The 23,487-nt window shown below is 39.2% G+C and overlaps 1 pseudogene; it reads left to right on the top strand.

The window, feature by feature from the left end:
• The first annotated feature begins 14,262 nt into the window (after positions 1-14,262).
• Positions 14,263-15,295, top strand: LOC125280930 (olfactory receptor-like protein OLF4; annotated as a pseudogene).
• The last annotated feature ends 8,192 nt before the right edge of the window (positions 15,296-23,487 follow it).

The raw sequence follows: 23,487 nt of genomic DNA, 5'->3' as shown, positions 1-23,487 counted from the left end.
TGAAAGAAAAATGCTTTCCTGCATTTGAGGAATATATGTTGAGTACTGACATATTCTAGACAAGGAACATAGGGTTCTGAGATACAAAGTCCATACATCTTTTGGGTAAATCCCTAGTAGTGCATTTGCTGGGTTATAGGGTAGCTCTATTTTTAATGTTTTGTGCAACTTCCATACTATTTTCCAGAGTGGTACTAGTTTACATTCCCACCAGCGATGCAAGAGGATCCCCTTTCTCCACATCCTCGAAAATACTTGTTTTTTCCTGTGTTTTAATTTTAGCCATTCTGACCGGTGTGAGTTGATATCTCATTGTAGTTTTGATGTGTATTTCCCCGTTGATGAGTGATGTTGAGCATCTTTTCATGTGTCTGTTGGCCTTCTGGATGTTTTCTTTGAAAAATGTCTATGCATACCTTCTGCCTATTTCTTAACTGGTTTATTTTTTTGGGGGGTGTTGAGTTTGGTAAGTTCTTTATAGACTTCAGATTCTAATTCTTGATGAGATATGTCACTTGCAAATGTCTTCTCCCATGTTGTAGGTTGCACTACTAGATATTTACCAAAAGTATGGAAAAATACTAATTTGAAGGGGTCCTTCCACCTTGATGTTTTCAGCAGCAATATTAAAAATAACCAAGCTATAGAGAGAGCCCAAATGTCCACCGAATGATGAATGGATAAAAAACGGGTATACATACACATACATACCTATATATAATGAAATATTACTCGGCCATCTAGAGGAATGTAATTTTCTCATTTACAATGACCTGGATGGAGCTAGAGTATATTATGCAAAGTGAGATAAGTCAGCCAGAGAAAGACCATTACCATATGATTTCACTCATGTGTGAATTTTAAGAAACTAAACAAATGAACATAGTGGGAGAAAAACAATAAGGCAAACCAGGAAATAGTCTCTTAACTATAGAGAACAAACTGAGGAGATAGGTGGTTAGGGGGATGGGTGAATTAGATGATGGGGATTAAGGAGGGCACTTGTAGTGATGAGCACCCAGGGTTTATGAAGGCATTGAATCACTAAATTCTACCCCTGAAGCTAATATTTCACTGTATGTTAACTAACTGGAATTTAAATAAACACATGACCTAACCCAAGCAGGAGAAGAGAAATAATAAAGATTAGAGCAGAGATAAATGAAATAGAAACCACTGAGGGCTTCAGAGGGGAGGGGGGTGGGGGACTGGGATAGGCCGGTGATGGGATTAAGGAGAACACATACTCCATGGAACACTGAGAGTTATACACAAATAATGAATCATGGAACATTACATCAAAAACTAAGGATATACTTTATGGTAACTAACATATTAAAAAACTATTAATAAAAAAAGAAAAGGAACCTAGAAAATCAGTAGAACAGATCAAAGAAACTAGAAGCTGGTTTTATGAAAGAATTTATAAGATCAATAATCCACTGGCTAGACTTGTCCAAAAGAAAAGGGAAAGGACCCAAATTAATAAAGTCATGAAGCAGGGGAAGAGATCATGACTAACACCACAGAAATAAAACAATTATTAGAAATTATTACCAGCAATTAGATGCCAACAAAGTAAGCAATCTAGGAGAAATGGTCACATTCCTAGAAAATTCTAAACTACCAAGACTTAAACAGGAAGAAACAGACAATCTGAACAGACCAATAACCACAAACAAATTGGAACAGTCATCCAAAACCTCCAAAACACAGGAGTCCAGGTCTTGATGGCTTCCTAGGGGAATTCCACCAAACATGTAAGGAAGAAACAATGTCTGTTCTACTGAAGCTGTTTCAAAAATAGAAATGGAAGGAAAACTTCCAAACTCGTTCTATGAGGCCAGCATTACCCTGATCCCCAAACCAAACAACGAACCCATCAAAAAGGAGAATTACAGGCCAATATCCCTGATGCACATGGATGCCAAAATGCTCATTAAGATTCTACTCAATAGGATACAACCATACATTAATAGGATTATTCACCATGACCAGGTGGGATTTATTCCTGGAATGCAAGGGGGGTTCAACATCCATAAATCAATCAACATGATAGAGCACATCCATAAAAGAAAAGACAAGAACCATATAATCCTCTCGGTCAATGCAGAGAAAGCATTTGACAACATCTTTTCCTGATTAAAACTCTTCAAATGGGGCACCTGGGTGGCTCAGTCGTTAAGTGTCTGCCTTTTGCTCAGGGCGTGATCCTGGCATTTTGGGATCCAGCCCCACATCAGGCTCCTCCGCTGGGAGCCTGCTTCTTCCTCTCTCACTCCCCCTGCTCGTGTTCCCTCTCTCGCTGGCTGTCTCTCTCTCTGTCAAATAAATGAATAAAATGTTTTAAAAAATAAAACTCTTCAAAGTACAGGGATAAAGGGAACAAACTACAATATCATAAATGTCATCTATGAAAAGCCCAAAGGGAATATCATTCTCAATGGGGAATAAATGAGAGCTTTTCATTTAAAATCAGGAACAGTACAAGGAGGCCCACTCTCACTATAATTGTTCAATGTAGTACTAGAAGTCCTAGCTTCAGCAATCAGAGAACAAAAATAATTAAAAAGGCATTCAAATTGGCAAAGAAGAGGTCAAACTCTCTGTCTTTAGCTGATGACATGATACTTTATGTGGAAAACCTTAAAGATTCGACCCCAAGTTATTTGAACTCGTACAGCAATCAGCAACGTGGCAGGATATGAAATCAACACAGAGAAATCAGTTGCTTTTCTATACATTAACAATGTAACTGAAGAAAAAGAAATTCAGGAATTGATTCCATTTACAATAGCTCCCAAAACTATAAGATACCTCGGAATAAACCTAACCAAAGGGGTAAAGAATCTCTACTCTAGAAACCACAGAATACTTATGAAAAAATGGAGGAAGACACAAAGAGATGGAAAAATATTCTAGACTCATGGATTGGAAGAATAAACCTTGTTAAAAACATCTATGCTGGGGGGCCTGGGTGGCTCAGTCGTTAAGCATCTGACTCCGGCTCAGGGCATGATCCCGGCATTCTGGGATCGAGCCCCACATCAGGCTCCTCTGCTGGGAGCCTGCTTCTTCTTCTTCTCCCACTCCCCCTACTTGTGTTCCCTCTCTCTCTGGCTGTCTTGCTCTGTCTCTGTTAAATAATTAAATAAACTTGTTAAAAAAACAAAAACAGTCCATGCTGCCCAGAGCAATCTACACATTCAATGCCATCCCTATCAAAATACCAATTACATTTTTCACAGAGCTGGAACAAATAATCCTAACATTTGTATGGAACCAGAAAAGACCTCAAATTGACAGGGGAATGTAGAAAACCAAAGCTGGGGAGCATCACGATGCCTGACTTCAAGTTACATTACAAAGCTGTGATCATCCAGATAGCCTTTTATATTATTTATTATTTTTTTATTTTTTATTGGCACAAAAACAGACACATAGATCAATGGAACAGAATAGAGAACCCAGAAATGGATCCTCAACTCTATGGTCAACTAATCTTCAAGAAAGCAGGAGAGAACATCCAATGGAAAAACGGCAGTTTCTTTAATAAATGGTACTGGGAAAACAGTACATCCACATCCAGTAGAATGAAGCTAGACTATTTTCTTACACCATATACCATGATAAACTCAAAAGGATCAAAGTCCTTTATGTGAGACAGGAATCCAACAAAATCCTAGAGGAGAACATAGGCAATAACTTCTTTGACCTTGGCCTCAGCAATTTCATTCAAGACAGGTCTCTAATGGCAAGGGAAAGAAATGCAAATATGAGCTTTTGGGACTTCATCAAGATAAAATGCTTCTGCACCACAAGGAAACAGTCAACAAAACTAAGGCAATCCATGGAATGGGAGAAGATATTTGCAAATGACACTACAGACAAAGGACTGGTATCCAAGATCTACAAAGATCTTCTCAAACTTACCACCCCTAAAACGAATAATCCAGTTGAGAAATGGGTAGAAGACATGAAGAGACACTTTTTTAAAGAAGACATACAAATGCCTAACAGAGACATGAAAAATGTTCAACGTCACTAGCCATTATGGAAATACAAATCAAAACCACAGTGAGCCACCATCTTACACCAGTTAGAATGGCTAAACTTAACAAGACAGGAACGAACAAATGTTGGTGAAGTTGTGGAGAAAGGGGAACCCTCTTACACTGTTGGTGGGAATGCCAGTTGGTACAGCCACTTTGGAAGGCAGTGTGGAGGTTCCTCAAGATGTTAAAAATAGAGCTACCCAATGCAACATTGATTGCACTACCAGGTATTTACCCCAGAGATACAGATGTAGTGAAAGAAGGGGCACGTGAACCCTAATGATCATAGCAGCATTGTCCACAATAGCCAAACTGTCGAACGAACTGAGATGTCCTTCAACAGACAAATGGATAAAGAAGATGTGTTTCATATATACAAAGGGATATTACTCATCCATCAGAAAGGGTGAATACCCATCATTTGCATTGACATGGATGGAACCGGAGGGGATTATGTTAAGTGAAATAAGCCAAGCAGAGAAAGACAATTATCAAATGATTTCACTCCTATGTGGAACATAAGGAATAGAATGGAGGACCACAGGGGAAGGGAGGGAAAACGAAATGAGACGAATCAGAGGGAAGACAAACCATGAAAGACTCTGGACTCTGGGAAACAAACTGAGGGTTAGAGAAGTGAGGGTGTGGGGGGATGGGGTGACTGGGTGATGGGTAATAACGAGCGCACATGTTCTGATGAGCACTGGGCTTTATATGCAACTAATGAATTGTTGAACACTACATTGAAAACTAATGATGTACTATATGCTGGCTAAGTGAACATAATTTTACAAAATGAAAAAAAGCAAGAAATAAGCTAAAAAATAAAAGTAAATAAATAGATAAATAAAAACATGAAAAAAATAAGTCCATACAATCCAATGACAGAGAAATAATACATATAAAAAATAAAAATCATATACTGTGTCAGATGGTGAGAGGAGATACGAATGAAAAAAGTCTGTATAAAAACGAATGGATTGGGAGTTTTAATAAGTTTGATAAGCTAAGTTTTAATAGGAGTTCAGGAAGACCTGCCAAGAAGGTGACATTTTAACAGAGGTTCCAGAAAGACTGAGCAGGAGGCAGGAGGATATCTGGGGGAGGTGTGTGCCCTGCAGGGAAAGCAGAGCAAAGGCCCTGCAGGAGGCACTTACTGCAGATCTGCAGATCTCAACATGCAGTCAGTGCGGTGAGGGAATGAGCAAGAGGGAGAGAGGAGAGGTGGTGGCAGAGAATGTTGAGGACCGAGGGTGCTTTTCTGCCACTGATGGGACTTCATGACACAGAGTCCTTCCTTCACGTGGTGTTCTTTGCATCTTATTAATTGCGTTCCACGGTGTTCTGTGAATAAAGATGGATCCCTTCCTTATTTCCATGTTTAGTTAACATTCTGGCATTTAAGGTTCACTAATTGGAGTATATGAACTCGGGTACCATTGCCCTGAGGTCTTCTCATGCCCCACAACACACACACACACACACACACACACACACACACACACACACTATGGTCTCCTGGCATTGCATTACACTGTGCTTTTCTGGCCCAACAATATTGTTGGAAGAAATGGTGCAAGGCAAGCTGTCAACATCAGATTATCTTCACCCTGAGGACTGTGGAACTAAGGTTTAAATTCTAGTTAGTAAGCTTCCCATGGTCATGGAAACATGGGCTCCATTTTAATACGATCACCTTGTGCCTTATATTTAAAGAAACACAAAAAAATAGTTCCAAAACACAGAGAGGAAGGAAATGGGCACAAGAGGCAAAAGAGATCTCATAAGTTCAGGCAGTGCCTGAGAGATTGTGATGAGCAGAGAGCTTCCTTGGTTCTGGCAGCATTCCAGCCCCAGTGCACATCTCCTGATGCCCAGAATAATTAAGAAAGCAGAAAACAAACAAGAATGGAGTGCTATTTTTATGCTGTCAAGACATTTTACTGATTGAATATCCCTCTAGGAAAATGTGCAAAGGGAATAAACCTGTAATTTACAACAGAAAATACACAATGTATGGCAATATATGGGGATTTTTGTTCTTTAAAATTTTAAATGATTTTATTTATTTATTTATTTATTTATTTATTTATTTATTTATTTGGGAGAGAGACAGTGAGCGAGTGAGAGAGAGAGAGATAGTGTGAGCTCCAGAGAACACCAGTGCGGGGGTGGGGAGAGGCAGAGGGATAAACAGGTTCCCAAATGAGAGGTAGCCTGACATGGGGATGGATCCCAGGACCCTGGGATCAGGATCTGGGCTGAAGGCAGATGCTTAACACACTGAGCCATGCAGTCACCCCAAGGGGATTTTTAAAGATGAAATAATAAAGTACTTTTCCAAATGATTTTAAGCGCAAAACATTTGGAATCAGAAAACTAGGTTTTGAACCTCAGATCTATCACATATAAGATGTTTGAACTTGGAAGAGACAAGCAATCCATTCCAAATGTGTCTATCCTTAGGCAGATAGTGGGGATAGCAGCATCCATCCTCCTGGGGTGGCAGACTGGGGTCATCAGTACATGTAAGAAGCTTACAGCACAGTTCCTGCCTGTGAGTAAATGAGTTATTTCACCAGTGAACAGATTTGGCTGTGTTTTCTCTTCTTTTCACAAATGCTTCCACTGTATACACACCTCTCGGTAATGAGGTACTACAAAGTAAAGCTAGTTAGCATACTCCTTTTTGCATATAAAACACAATTTTTTTATGTGAATACTCCTTGAGAGAAGGTGCTGAGAACTGTATGTCTCAGGAACTGCTGTTGCAAGGGAACAGCTACCTGCATGGGTCTGGGGCTTTCTATAAATACGGAATATGTCAAAAACCACCACATCCTAAAAAGCTCACCACACATGCCTCTAAGCCCAATACTGTGTTTTCCTGCTGCCCTTAACTGCAGACTCCTTGGATATGTTCTAATTTCACTGGAACCACTTTAGGTCCTCCAGTTCCTCCCCCGTCTCATCCAACTGGTCTTCTATTCCCACCACGTATCATCAACAATGATGCCTGTATTGCTGAGACCATAGGACACTTCTCTTTTGAACACAACACATATATAAATTATAAATGCGTCTACTTCATCTCAGGGGACCTCAGGCAAAAGTTCTCAGGTTCCATTCTCTCTGACCCTTTCCTGAAATTCCTGCTGTACTCTCAGACTCACCTGGTGGGGTCTCTAAGATGAAAGTCTCCCTGTGGAGGTGCTGATTCCTCCCTGGATGATTGATGATGGAGATCGAACCTCTGTTCCCAGACAGGGCAGCAGGAAGCAGTGAAGCATGGGTCCCCCAGACAGACTTAGGAACACAAAAGCAACAACCATGTCCTGGCCAGTCCAACGATGCACAATGATGTTCTGAAGCAGAGGAGATATTTATAGCTCCCTGTGTCTCCTCACTAGGCGCTGTTTCCATTGTTACACCCACCTCAGAGCACTTCATTCCCTGTGGGCCACTGGTCTGGACAGAAAGGAAACTTTTCCTGTTGAGACTCTGTTCCTGGGAGACCAGAGTAGAAGTCAGGTGAATCCAGTTTTGTATTCCTCATTCTCATGAACTTGCCTGCCTTCCAGAGGTCTAACCTCCTTGCACATCTCCTTAACCTTGAGATTATATTGAATTTATTTTGTTGATTGTTTACTTTATCATTTATAGCTTTGGGGTGATGTTAATAAATAATCCATGTGGGGCGCCTGGGTGGCTCAGTCAGTTACGTTTCTGCCTTCAGCTCAGGTCATGATCTCAGGGTCCTGGGATCCAGTCCCATATTGGGCTGCTTGCTCAGCAGAGAGCCTGCTTCTCCCTCTCCCTCTACCTGGCAATCCCCCTGCTTGTGCTCTCTCTCTCTCTGACAAATAAATAGATAAAATCTTTTAAAAAATAAATAAATAAGCCATGTGATCCTCTTCAAGTGTGGTTTGGAGAGAAAAGTCTAAGTACTCTCCTTAGAGTCTGAAATAAATTCTGTGTGTGATTCTTCAAAGTGAGGGCCCCTGAGCTGACATCAAAAACACCTCTGAGAAAGACTTTAGTAGACAGAATAGCATTGACATAATATTTCCACATCTTAATCTACAGAATCTGTGGATATGTCTTGTGTCACGGCACGGAGAAGTAAGGTATAAATGGTATTAACATTGCTAGTCAGCTGACTCTAGGAAAAAGTTATTCTGATTATCCAGATGGGCTCAGTAAACCACAAGGGTCCTCCAGCTGTGGAAGGGGGAGGCAGAAAACTTGGAATCAAGAGAGATCTCGAGATGCTATGTTGCTGACTTTGAAGATAAACGGAGGGCACATGAGGCAGGGAGTACAGGTGTCTCTAAAGTTGGAATAGGCAAGAAAACCTATTCTCCCCAGACCTTCAGACTGAGCTCTTCCCTGCAGACAGTGATTTTAGCCCAGGAAGACCTATTTCAGTCTTCTGGCTTCCAGAACAATCAGAAAATAAATTGATTTGTTTTAAAGCAGCAGCCTGGTCATATGTTACAACCACAATAAAAATCTGAATAAGACATTTATCCAATAGCACTTTGCTCAAGGCAAGTGAAATTCAGCCTTGGATCTTATCCATTTATATTCTCTTGAATAAAGATATTTGGTGTTGAAATCTGAAGTCACTTTGGAGTTGTTCAACCCCAAAAGCTGTACAGAAAATCTCCCATACCATGTGCCATACTGACCGTGCAGGCACGAAGGTAGAAATATCGAATCATTAAGGCCACTTGTTCTATCTTAATGTTCGGGCTCAAATTTTTACATAATTTTACCTTTTAACAAAGCTTTTTTTTAATAATAATATTTTTTATTATATTATGTTAGTCACCGTACAGTACCTCCCTGGTTTTTAATGTAAAGTTCCATGATTCATTAGTTGCGTATAACACCCAGTACTCCATGCAATACGTGCCCTCCTTACTACCCATCACCAGCTTATCCCATTCCGCCACCCCCCTCACCTCTGAAGCCCTCAGTTTGTTTCCCAGAGTCCATAGTCTCTCATGGTTTACCTGTCTTGCCAACAATTTAGGCTCAAGCCAATTTCACAGTGTTTTGATAAACAGAAGTTTGTTAACACATTTTAAACATGAACAGAGGCTTTCTGATGTTGATTTTTTTTTTTTTTACATCACTACCCTTCACTCCTCTTCCTGAGAATGTGGACTCTAAACTTATTCTGTTTACATCTCAGGCTCCCGACAGGGATCTTCAGGCTAGGAAAGCCTGGGCACCCCCTTCACCCCTGTGCTTGTGGACATTCCCACAGATGCTTCCCTGACCAGAGCCTCTGCTGTGGCTGCACCAGCCCTTGGGTTCTTACTGTGACTGCAAGACAGGCCTCAGCAGCACCCATCAGAGACTCTAACAAAACCAGTTTATTACTCACAGGTCCTCACGGGCAGAGCCAGAAATGTCTAGGGGGGCAGAGACTCAGAGCAAGAGAGAGACAGCCTACAACTGGGGCCCTGCCCTTATTGGGGTCCATGGGCAGAGTGGCTAGTGGTTTGCTGGTTCACTCTTTATTGACAAGTTTAAAACTTAAGAGCGAAATTCTGGCATGAAGGGAAAGCAGGATCACTCATGTGTCAGTATTGGGGTGACGCAGGGCTTTCTGAAGAGGTACTTCATGGCTGGGGCCACCTCAGTGCTTCTCTGGTAATTGTGTCGCACACCTGACAGTGTGTTTATTCAATATGGTTGTCCTTGAAATGGATGCCTCAGAAATCAAAAGTGTTTTATTCATGTCAGGGTTACAATAGAACGATTCAACAATTCTATAAATTTCTCAGTATTCATGAAGATAAATATACTCATTTTTAAAAAAGATTTTATTTCTTTATTTGACAGAGAGAGAGAAAGTATAAGTAGGGAGAGAGAGGCAGAGGCAGAGGGAGAAGCAGACTCTCCACTAAGCAGGGAGCCTAAGCTGGGCTCCATCCCATGACCCTGGGGTCATGACCCGAGCTGAAAGCAGATGCTTAAGGACTCAGCCACCCAGACGCCCCAGCATAGTCCTTTTTTTAAAAAGTTTTTATTTAAATTCCAGTTAGTTAACATATAGTGAAATATTAGTTTCAGATGTACAATTTAGAGATTCGACACTTCCCTACGTCACCCTGCGGTCATCACAGCAAGTGCACTCCTCAATCCCATTGACCTCTTTCATCCACCTCTTATTTCATTTTATTTTTAAATGGGCTCCATGACCAGTGCAAAGCCCAACAAGGGATTTGAACTCACCACCCTGAGATCAAGACCTGAGCTGAGATCAAGAGTCTTAGGCTCAACTGACTGAGCCACTCAGGTGCCCCTTAACGATTTTTAAGTGCACAGCTCAACATGGGGTTGAATGGGATGAAATACATTCCCATTGTCATGAGTTGACACCACCATCCATCTCCAGAACTCTTTTCACCCGGTGAACCTGAAGCTCTACACCTGAAAATATATTTTTTAATTACCAAAATATTTTATAATTTTGGAAGAAACAACAGCTCTTAATTTTTCTTAGAGCACTGAACTCTTAACTGTTTTGGCAAAAGTTTCAGGGAAGCCAGAACTGTAGTCTTCATGGTTTGATGTCAAAGGAATACAGTTCCTCCCCTCTTGAAGGGAAAATTAGCAATCATCAGTGCTGTGTCCCACCATGAGTCAATATTTTCAAGACCCAAGAAGCCTAGTAAAGAAAGCCCCTTCGCTCTTAGATCTGGAGAAATGTTGAACTCAGGGCTGGGGTAAGCTGCTAAGAGTTTAGATCTGTGGGAGGCAGGTGATTTCAGGGAAGAGTAATAAGCGCATTAACCTGACTCATAAGCTGGTCTCTTGGGAACAGGAAACTAGGAAAGAAATTCCTATCTGGGCAGACCAATGTCCCATGAGGGATGATGTGCACAGGGGTTGGAGAAACAGGAGGGAAATATACCTAAGAAGCAGCTAGTGAGCTATAAATATCTCTTCTGCTGTTGTCCATCAGCAGGTGTAAACTTGGGCTGAGTGGGACATGGGTATTTCTTCTGGAGTCCTAGGTCTGGTTAGGAGACTCCTGCTGCATCATTTGAGAATAGAGCTTCAGTGTCCATCATAAGCCATCGAAGGAGGAACTCGGACTTCCACACAGAGACCCCCATGCAGGTGAGTCTGAAAACCCTGCAGGTACTGCAGGAAAGGGCCAGAAAGAATAGAAGGCTGAGAATATTTACCTGATGCTACCTGAGAGCCAGTCCAGCCCTGCCCAGCACCAGGACATCACTGTGGTTGTTGGCTTGCTTGACTAACTAATGAATGGATTTACGTATGGTCCTAAAATAAAAGTAAACATTGAAATCAGCCATGCAGGGGAGATCGTTGAGGATTAACTAGTGATGATGGAAGAGTGGCGATGGGTAGTAGAAAGTGGTCTTGTTAAAGTTGAACACCAGTCCAAGAAGCTTTGCGATTAGGGAGAATAGAGATGTAGGGTATTAGCTACGAGGGATATGCAGTCAAGGGACAGCATTCCTTTTATTCTTTTTAAGCCAGGGACAATTTGAGTGTGTTCTCATATTGATGAGAAAGATCCAGATCAATGGATCATGAGACATACATTTCACAGTGTCCTTTTTTATGCTGGGCATTCCAATAATTTTTTTTTTAAATAATAGGTGAAAGGGGATATACCAAAAAGGTTTACATTGCAATTATTTCCTTAATGGCCAGGATGAGTACACTTGTGGGTTTCTTAGGTGTTTGCTTTCTCTATTGAAAATTGTCAGTGCCATTTCTGTGCTTTTCTTTGGTGGGTTTCATGTCTTTATATACCTGATTTGGATTGCATTTTTTCAAACATAAGAATTGGAGTTTTTCCACCAACTTTGCTGTTCGACCTTTAGTTCCTTTTTGTATGCGTAGATGTATTAGAGGGTAGTAAGAAAGTGAATACATTTTGTGTGCTCAAACCTATCATTCGGTCATATGTTCCTCCCCTCTATTGCATGTTTAAGTGTAGAAAGTTCTTCTGCATCATTTGAAGTAATAAATCACCTTTTATACATATTTCTAACCTGTGTTCACATTTCTGTTATTCCCTATTCTACCTTTTGGACTTCTGTGATTAGATCTATTTCTGAATGTCACGTCACCTGCAGCCGTCATTTGGAAGATATTCTTTATTATTTGACTAACATTCACCTTTTCTTCCTAAACAAATATGAATTAATATATCTTTATATAATATGAAATTATAACTTTAGATAATGCTTCCTACCCACTTTTTAAAGTACTTTTGGCTATATTCTTTTATTTCTAAGTTTTTATTTTTTTTAAAGTAATCTCTACCCCTACATGGGACTTGAACTCACAACCTCAAAATCTAGAGCCGCATGTTCTACCGTTGAGCCAGCCAGCCCCCTGTTTCCAAGTCTTTAGCACTTTAATCTTGAATTAGTGATCCACGTTGATGTCATTGTATTAACACTATTTTATGCCTGTCTAGAAAGTTAATTTTAGATTGTCATTGTGTTTCAGACTCTTGTTTGAGATAGCTCCATGCCTAACCTAGTCTCACTCCTACTGCTATCCTTTGTTCCGAAAGCTCTTAGTTTCTTGTAAAACTTACGTTTCTATATTATGCACACAAAAATATTCATACACTTTTATACCAATTCTTGCACAGAAAGTTATGCTCATTGTAAATAGCCTTTAACTCTGGTACAGTCTTCTTTTTAATAGCTTGTCTCGCTCAGTAACACCTTATGGTCTTGTCTGCATCAACCAGTAGAATGCTAATTCATTACTTCAGCGGTTGCATAGTATTTCAGGGTGTGGCTGATTCTTTTGCACTTTTGAAGATTTTTCATATTTTTTCTCATTAAATTGCTATTGTATCAATTATACAAAAATATTTCGAGATTGAGTTAAAATGCTGGTTCTTCACTGGGGGCAATTTTGTCCTCCCGGGGACATTAAGCAATGTCCAGATATTTTAGGCTGTCAGATAGGGGAGGCGTCTCTAGAGACCAAGCACGGTCCAAATCGAAAGATCCTACAATACTTAAGATCATACCTTCTAGATTGATCCATGTTGTTGCAAATGGCAAGATCCCATTTGTGCCTCTTAGTGCACTTCATCAACTCCCCCAACATCTAGCCTCTGGTAAGTACCAGTTTGTTCTTTGTATCTGCCTGGTTGTTCATTTGCTCTGTTTTTTAGATTACACATATAAGTGAGATCATATGACATTTGTCTTTGATTTATTTCACTTAATACACCTCTGGATCCATCCATGTTGTTTCTAAAGGCAATATCTCATTCTTTTTTATCGCTGAGCAATACTCCATTGTATATATACACATACCAATCTTCTTTATCCATTCACCTATCACTGGACACTTGGTTGCTTCCATATCTTGGCTATTGTAAACAATGCTGCAATAAACATTGGTGCACATATATTTTCAAATTAGGGTTTCTGTCTTCTTTGGGAAGCAGCATTACTTGACCCCCCCCCATGAGGTGGTTCGACTTTCAATTTCTTTAGGAACCTCCACACTGTTTTCCACAGTAGCTGAACCAGGTTGCATTCCCACCAACAGTGCACTAGTGTTCCCTCTTCTCCACATCTTCACCCACACGTGTTATTTCTTGTCTTTTGTACTAGCCAGTCTGACTGGTGTGAGGTGATTGTCTTAATCTTTTGGATGTCACATAAATGCAGTTATTTTATTTCCTTTTCGAATGTTCACTGTTCATATGTAGACATGAAACTGATTTTTTTGAAGGTTGGCTTTATATCCAGTTACTTGGCTGAATTAATTTATTATTTCTATTAGTGTTTTTGTGGCATTTGTAGGATTTTCTACATATAAGGTCATACCGTCTGCACACAAATTTATTTCTTCCTTTCCAGTTTGGATGCCTTTTATTTCTTTGTAAATAAGATTTACAAATCTTATTTTATGCTCTGGGTAGAACTTTCAGTATTATGTTGAGTTGAAATTGTGAAACTGAGCATCCTTGCCTTGCTCCTGATCAAAGAGGAAAAAAAGTTCATTGTATCCCCATCAAGTATCATGTTTACTATGGGTTTTCATAAATGGCTTTATGTTGAGACAGTTTCCTTCCATTCCTAATTTTTAGTGTTTTTGTCATGTTCCATACACAAATATAAACATTAATTTCTGAGTGCAGAATATAAACAATAATGCACCTGCCAGGTTAGTAATGCATGATTGTGTCTTGCTCTTTCTCTCTTATTTTGGTAGTCACATCAATGACATGGAACTAGAGAATGATACGCAAATTTCTGAATTTCTTCTTCTGGGACTTTCAGAGGAACCAGAATTGCAGCCCTTCCTCTTTGGGCTGTTCCTGTCCATGTACCTGGTCACCATCCTTGGAAATCAGCTCATCATCCTGGCTGTCAGCTCTGACTCCCGCCTCCACACCCCCATGTACTTCTTCCTGGCCAACCTGTCCTTTGTTGACATCTGTTTCACCTCCACCACCATCCCCAAGATGCTGGTGAATATACAAATACAAAGAAGAGTCATAACTTATGAAAGCTGCATCATGCAGATGTACTTTTTCATACTTTTTCTAGGTTTGGATAACTACCTCCTGACTGTGATGGCCTATGACCATTTTGTGGCCATCTGTCACCCCCTGCACTACATGGTCATCATGAATCCCCAGCTCTGTGGACTCCTGGTTCTGTTGACCTGGACCATAAGTGTCCTGCATTCCTTGTTACAAACCTTAATGGTGTTGCGGCTGTCCTTTTGTACAGCCTTAGAAATCCCCCACTTTTTTTTGTGAACTCAATCAGATGATCCAACTTGCATGTTCTAATACCTTTCTGAATAATGTGGTGATGTATTTTGCAGCTATCCTGCTTGGTGGTGGTCCTCTTGTTGGGATTCTTTGCTCTTACTCTAAGATAGTTTCCTCCATACTTCAGATCTCATCCACTGAGGGGAAGTACAAAGCATTTTCCACCTGTGTATCTCATCTCTTGGTTGTCTCCTTATTTTATTGTTCAAGCCTAGGTGTGTACCTGAGCTCTGCTGTTACCCAGAGCTCCCATTCAAGTGCAGTGGCCTCGGTGATGTACACGGTGGTCACCCCCATGCTGAACCCCTTCTTCTACAGCCTGAGGAACAAAGACATAAAGGGGGCTTTAAATGTATTTTTCAGGGGGAAGTCATTAAAGGGCCATTTTTTAAGAATTACCTGTGATTGCAGCCTTAATGCTTAACAGCCAGAAATTGTGATGCTTTAATCAGATCATGAAAGAAGAACTTAATTCCTCTTTGTATCTCCTGGAGTTTCAATTTTTCTAAAGTTCATCTGTTTTATTAAACTTTCTGTTCCTTCTGATAGCCACCAATTTTTCCTGTTTTTTTTTCTTAATTTCCAAAGTTCCAGCCTTGAATCAGAAACAATTTCGAGATTCATATTTGCCTCATAGGGTGATGAACTGTCTTAGTTTTATGAAATAAGCCACACTTGGCAACTGAGGCCATTTTTATAATATTATGGTAGAGGAAATTCTGAGATCACACTTTTTCACTCTGTGTCTGCCATTCCTTTCTGCGTTACTACCTTAAATGCTCTTCCTGATAATAGAGACTTCAGCTACGAGTTTGTTGTGTAGCTGGTCATGGGGCTTCATGATCCTCAAGAGGATCTGTTCTCTTATCAGCTCAGCAGCCACAGTATCCCCGGCCTGGAAGAGTAAGGCAGAAATTGCTTATGCAAATCACCCTTCCAGTGTAATCTTCAGAAAGACGAATTGCATAAATGAATTGACTTAATGTGGGCTCAGTATCAGAGAAGACCTGAAATACAATGAAGTAAAATTTTCTATCACAGCATATTTTATTGCAGAAAATGTGTCTTTGATGATGAACATCTACTCATCTACTCAAGTGTAGGACCTTTGGTGTCCATGTTTAGAGGGTTTTATTCATTGGACTGAAGAAGTTGATGGCAGAGTTTATATTATTTAATTGGATGATTTACTGTTTCTATTTGAAAATTTCCGGTGCTGCCTACAAATATTACCTCTTCTATTATCCTAAACTTAATATCTCTCCTTTTAAATGTTGTCATAAATGTTATATTGTGAGTGAAGGAACAATAAATGTATTCACTCTGTCATTCATTTCTTTATTATGCTCTAAACCCTTTTCGATCCTATGATCAAAGGATGACTCAGTCAAGAGTGGGAATTCCTGCTCAGTAACGCTCTGGGAGTGAATACTTGTGACTGAGGGTCCCACAAGACACTCTTGCAAAGGATAGAGGTCTTTCCAACCTCTACCAGTTACCTGGAACAGAATCTCAATGGTAATCACTTTTTAGTACAGTTATCTGAAATAAATGTGAATAACCAGGTCATTATGCATACTCCTATCAAATATCAGAACAAATGTCAAAAATAAGAAGCAGTATGTTAGTCTCAGTTCTGTTTACATTGATTATTTTATCAGTCAGCTATTGCTGTAAAACAAGCCATGCTAAAAGGAAACAATATATGATAAATGCTTTTTTTTTTAATCACAACAGTGTCTATGTTGGGGAATTCTGGTTATTGCTGGTCTCCTCATGATCCTGCTGTCAACTGTGGGTCTGCTGGAAGTGCTCTGCTAATCCTCCCTGTGTTCTCATATTTGGGGTTCTTGCTGATGGTACGCTGGTCTACTTTGGCCATCATTAGAGCAACTGGACTCTGCTTCACATTTTTTCTCCTCCTGTAACAGGCTGGCTTGGATTTGTTTATGTGGCAGAGGCAGGGTTACAAGAGAGCAACAGAAACACACCAAGGCCCCTTGAAGCACAGTCATTTTCAGCATACACTGTTAGCCAAGGCAAAGAAAATGCTACATCCAGTCCAGATCTCAATGGGAGGAGCTTCAGTCACATTGCAAAGTACCTGGATACAGAGATAAGTGGGGAATGGGGACCATCTCTGCAAAAGGTCTACCACGAGTGTCATTTTCAATTCCATAAAGTTTTATTGGTGCAGGACATAAAATCAACAGACAGAGCAATATCGTACAGTACAACACAGTGATGCAACAATTCTACATATACCTTGGGGCTCATCATGGTGGGTGTGTTCCTAAGGGTTGAGTCTGCAGGATTTTTATATTTAGCTCATATCATCTGTAAATAAAGACAATTGTACCTTTCTTTCTTTCTTTCTTTCTTTCTTTCTTTCTTTCTTTAATTTGAGAGAGAATGAGAGAGAGAAAGCATGAGACAGGGGAGGGTCAGAGGGAGAAGCAGACACCGTGCTGAGCAGGTAGCGTGATGCAGGACTCGGGGTCTCCAGGATCATGACCCAAGCCAAAGGCAGTCACTTAACCAACTGAGCCACCCAGGCGCCTCTTTCTTTCTTTCTTCCTTTCTTTCTTTCTTTCTTTCTTTCTTTCTTTCTTTCTTTCTTTCTTTCTTTCTTTCTTCTTTCTTTCTTTCTTTCTTTCTCTTTCTTGCTTTCTTACTTTCTTTTTCTTTTTTTTTCTTTCTCCCTCCCTCTTCTTTCTTTCTTTCTTTCTTTCTTTCTTTCTTTCTTTCTTTCTTTCTTTCTTCCTTCCTTCCTTCCTTCCTTCCTTCCTTCCTTCCTTCCTTCCTTCCTTTCTCATTTGGATGCCTTTTATTTCTTTATCTAGGCTGATTGCTCTAGCTAGGACCTACAATATTATGCTGGATAGGAGTGGTGAGAGTGAACGCCCTTGTCTTGTTACTGATCTCAAAGTAAAAGTTTTCTAACCATTAACCATTGACTATGATGTTATTGTGGGTTTGTCATATATGGTCTTCTTTTGTGTTGAGGTATGTTCTTACTATACCCAGTTTGTTGAAGATTTTTTTAAAACTCATTAAAGGATGTTGTTTTTGTCAAAACCTTTTCTGCATGTGTTGAGGTGATAATATGATTGTTATATTGCATTCTATTAATGGGGTGTGTTATATTTATTGATTTGCTTGTGTTGAATCATCTTTGTATCCCAGGGATAAGTACCAGTTGATCATAGCATATAATCCCTTCAATGTGCTGTTTAATTCAGTTTTCTAATATTTTTTAAAAATGTTGTGTCTATGTTCATCAGGGATATTGGTTCATAGTTCCTTTTTTTTTTTTTTTTTTTTTTTGTACAGACTTTTCTGGCTTTGGTATCAGGTAATGCTGGTCTTGTAAAATGAGGTTGAGAATGTGCTCTCCTCTCTAAGTTTCTGGAAGAGTTTGAAAATGATTTTCATTAATTCTTCTTTAAATGATTAGTAGAATTCACCTGCAAAGCTCTCTGATCCTGTATTTTCTTTGCTGGGAGATTTATGATTACTGATTTAATCACCTTACTCATTATTGGTTTGTTCATATTTCCTATTTCTACCTGATTTATTCTTGGTGGGTTATATGTTTCTAGGGATGTATCTATGTATTCTTGGTTGTCCAATTTGTTCAGAGTAAATTGTATATAGTGGTCTCCTATGATTCTTTTATTTCTACGGTATTGGTCGTAAAATATCATCTTTTGCTGCCAATTTAAAAAAAATAAGAATTTTTTTAAAGATTATTTATTTATTTATTCATAAAGGAGAGAGAGGAGGAAGAGAAGGAGAGAGAGGCCAACTCCATGCTGACATGGAGCTGGAAGCAGGGCTTGATCTCATGACACTGGATCATCACCTGAATGAGAACCAAGAGTCAGACTCTTAACTGAGCCACCCAGGCACCTGCTGCTGCTTTATTTATTCACATCTTCTTCCTCACCCCTTTTCTTTGGTCTAACTAAAGGTTTGTCAGCTTTGCTTAGCTGTTCAAAACGTTGGCTCCCAGCTTTGTTAATCTTTCTGATTGCTTTTCTCATCTATATATCATTTCTGTACGCTCTGATATTTGTTATTTCTTTTCCTTCAGCTTTGGATCTAGTTTGTTCTTCTTTTTTAGCTCTTTGAATCATAAAGTAAGGTTATTTACTTAAGGTCTTTTATTTCCCACATATATGTGAATATCTCAGATATATGTACCTTTATATTCATTGCAGCATTATTAACAATAGCCAACTTATGAAAACAGCCCAGTATCCATCAACAGACGAATTAATAATGAAGGCATATTAATACAATGGAATTCAATAAATAAAAGAAGGCATCCTCTTCTTTTTTAAAACATGGATTGATCCCAAAGGCATTAGGCTAAGTGAAATAATCAGACAGAGAAAGACAAATAGTGTATGATCTCACTTATATGTGAAATACAGGAAACCGAACTCACAGTAACAGATATTTGCTGATGGTTGGGGTTTGGGGAAATGAGAAGATGCTGGCGAAAGCCTACAAACCTTCGGTTCAGGGAACATAATGTACACCATGATCATTATGATTAACTATATTATGTTGTAAACTTGAATATCGTTAACAGAGTACATCGTAAATGTTCTTAAAACAAAAGGAAATGGTAACCATGTGAAGTGATGGATGTATCCACTAACATATTGTGATCATTTCACAATGTATATGTATATGAAGTCACCAACCACAATTTTATATGTCAATTACATTTCAATAAAATGGATAAAGAAAGAATATTCCTATATCTCTGTCTTATATATGCATTTCATTTTTAAAAATAAGATTTATTCAATCAAAATACGCATCATGAGCATTAATATTTTTTTCTAGGATATTAAATATTTCATTTTTATAAAATTTATCATTTGTTTCACTATATAAATTGTTCATATCCCCCCAATTACCACTTCTTAATTGGAGAACACATTGTTTCTTTAAAAAAGCTTCAAATGATGAAAGAGATGGTAGTTTGCTGGATAAAGTTCTGGTGACTATAATGGACATGACAAAATTTAATATCCCAATTCAATTAGCTTTGCTTTAGTGTCCTGTGACATGTGAGGTCAAGTGCCGTCTTGTAAAAGTGTGGGCTCATGTCTATAAGCCAAAAGATTTTTTTAATCAAAAGTCTCATGCACAATTCCGATTTCTTGGGGATATGATGCTGCTATTGTTTAGCAGGGTTTAAATAGTAGCAATTGATTATTCTTTGCAGATCACCACGTGGCTTTCAGAACTTTTTTGGTCACAGTGATAATGATGGCACAAGTTTGGGAGCTTCACCAACATCTAACCATTGTATGAATTGCTATCATTGTCATACAGTATCTTTTTGTTTGTTTGTTTTGGTTTGTTTTGGTTTGGTTTGGTTTTTGTGTGTGTGTGTGTGTGTGTGTGTGTGTGTGTGTGTGTGTATGAGACAGGTCATGATCGGCTCTAAAAATAGGTATCCACTCTTTTGAATCTTAATGAGTTACACCACTGACTATCTCCATTCTTGATCATCTCCCAGGAGGATATTCTTGGATCTGTCTCTACACTTTCCCCAGTCACAACAGAAACTCCTGTCTACTTCAAGGCCTTGAAATTGTTGTTTGTAAGTTAGCTTTCACCCTGGCTTTTAATGTGTCTTTGCTCAAAATGGATTCTGATCTCCCCTGAGGCTCGTCTTTGAATCCAGATCCCCAGAACAAGATTTTTCAAACCACCACTGAGCAGTTCTTTCACCATTATTTGTATTTCAAATGTCACCTCCTTTCAGTGGAACCCTCCCCATAAAACAATAAAACACAGTACCAGGATGAAAACTATTTTGAATATGTCAATGGGAAGGTCAATCAATAGGAAAACAGTACCTACATAAGGATGCCAAGAAGATAGCATCAGTGATGCAACAGTTCTTAGCTCCATCAATCCTGAGTTAGATAGGAGGTTCCTGGTCTCTCTGAGGCATCTGGAAAGAAAAACTTTTATTTCTTTGATCTTTTCTTAGACTAGGAGTGGTGATCTACAGGCAAGGGGTTGGAGGAAATATTTACCTTTGGAGGAAAGCCTGACCATCTGGGGTCAAATTTCCATAACTGCCCAGTGGACACATAATCTAGTCTCACTGTTTTCTCTGAGCTCATTCCACTGCTGAAGGAGGACAAGGACATGAAAAATTTCAAACTTAAATTTACACCAGTGGTAGACTGTTTGCAGAGATGGACCCACATTGCCATCTTCCTCTGTTGCCATGTCTTTGACAGTGTGTGTAGCACCTTCCAGCATGTAGTGAAGACTATTCCTCCACTTTTGATCTGGGCTGGATTAGGATTTTTTATTTGCTGTGGCCAGAAAAATATGATGGAAGTGACAGTGGACCTTAGAGTCTTGGTGCATTTCTCTGCTCTGTCTTGGAACTTTGCCTCCAAAAAGTGAATTAAGCCAGGTGGGCTGCCAGAGGAAGTGAGGAAATGTGGAGTATAGCCCAGTTGTCCAAGTCAAGGCCATCCTAGACCAGCCATAGCTAGCTAGCCTATGGCTAGCTATTATATTTATTGTATTATATTATATTATATTATATTATATTATATTATATTATATTACATTATATTATATTAGAATATTATATTAGAATTATATTATATTATATTAGAATAACCTGGTGAGATCATCTGAGCTCCCCCAGCTGAAACACAGTTAACTCAAGACTCTTGAGGAGATCAACAGAGATTAGAACAAGTCATCACCATACAATTCCTTTTGATACTAAAGACATTAAAGCAAGCCATTTGTTGTCAAGATGATTTGCTATGTAGCAACATTCACGACCAGCTATTATTTCCAGTTTATTTTGGAAAACTGTTAAAAAGTGACTCTACATCTGTATCTTTGGGGTAAATACCCAGTAGTGCAATGGCTGGATCATAGGGTAGCTCAATTTTTAACTTTTTAAGGGACCTCCACACTGTTTTCCAGAGTGGCTGTACCAACTTGCATTCCCACCAACAATGTAGGAGGGATCCCCTTTCTCCACATCCTCTCCAACAATTGTTGTTTCTTGCCTTGTCAATTTTTGCCATTCTAACTGGTGTAAGGTGGTATCTTGGTGTGGTTTTGATTTGAATTTCCCTGATGGCTAAAGCTAATGTAGTGAAGAGAAGGGCCATGTGCACGCCAATGTTCATAGCAGCATTGTCCACAATAGCTAAATTGTGGAAGGAGCCGAAATGCCCTTCAACAGATGACTGGATTAAGAAGATGTGGTCCATATATACAATGGATAATTACTCAGCTATCAGAAAGAACGAGTTCTCAACATTTGCTGCAACATGGATGGCACTGGAGGAAATAATGCTAAGTGAAATAAGTCAAGCAGAGAAGACAATTATCATATGGTTTCTCTCATCTATGGAACATAAGAAGTAGGAAGATCAGTAGGAGAAGAAAGGGATACAGAAAGGGGGGGTAACCAGAAGGGGGAATGAAGCATGAGAGACTATGGACTCTGAGAAACAAACTGAGGGCTTCGGGGAGGGTGAGGGAATGGGATAGGCTGGTGATGGGTAGTGAGGAGGGCACATATTGCATGGTGCACTGGGTGTTATATGCAACTGATGAATCATCGAACTTTACATCAGAAACCAGGGATGTACTGTATGGTGACTAACATAACATAATAAAAAATATTATTGTAAAAAAGTGACTCTAATGAGGATCCTATTCTGATACCAAGTAGAGTAAGACTTGCATTTTTGTGGAAAAATTATGGCGACCCAGAATCAGGTAACTAGGTGGGAATTTATGCTCTCTGTGTCCTGCAGAGACGTCTTGATTTTAGCCCAATGAGACTCATTTTTGGCTTTGACCTCTACTACTGGAAAAGTGTAAATTTGTTTCTTTTAACCCCTCAGTGTGGTGTTGGTGATAGCAGCAATAGAAAACTGGACAAAGACATTTCTTCAATAAAATTTCCTTTGAAGAAACTGAATTTAAGCCTCTCAGTTCATTCTCTTAGCTTCCTTGGGTAAGGGCATTTTGAGTTGAAACCCTACCTTAAGTAGAAGAAAAATCTAAAGTCAGTTTGGAGATATTCAACCTTACTAGCTGGTATCGAGACATGCTCCTTGCATAAATGTCAATGTGATTGTGTCTTTGAGGACGCTGGGAATTAAAATAGGAAAAGTGATTCACTGTTAAAATTAAAGCCACCTGTTCTACTCTAAAATTTTTTGTTTTTATTTCTACATTCCCGAAATATCATCTGAATACAAAATTTCATTCTTTTCATTTATTTAGCCTCCAAGTTTCTCTTAAGCTTTCTTTCAACACAATAGGTAGATATAATGATTTATAATGAGTGTCATGAGACTTCTGCATGTCTATATGTGCACGTGAGTGTGTTTGTTTGAAAGAAATATGTTTATATACATATACATTTAAACACATACCCTAACAATTGTATAACAAAGCAGTTTTAGAACTTATTGTGCACCTTCTTGATTTCTATGGAAATGGAATCATTGCTTATGTACTGGTGATTTTTCAAAGATTCTTTTAATTCCTGAAGTTGTACACATTAAATATGTACAGTTTATTGCATGT

The sequence above is a fragment of the Ursus arctos genome, unplaced genomic scaffold, assembly GCF_023065955.2.
Source record: "Ursus arctos isolate Adak ecotype North America unplaced genomic scaffold, UrsArc2.0 scaffold_14, whole genome shotgun sequence".
NCBI lineage: Eukaryota > Metazoa > Chordata > Mammalia > Carnivora > Ursidae > Ursus > Ursus arctos.
Note: the sequence above shows the minus strand (reverse complement) of the source record. Positions and strands in the feature narration are given on the sequence as shown.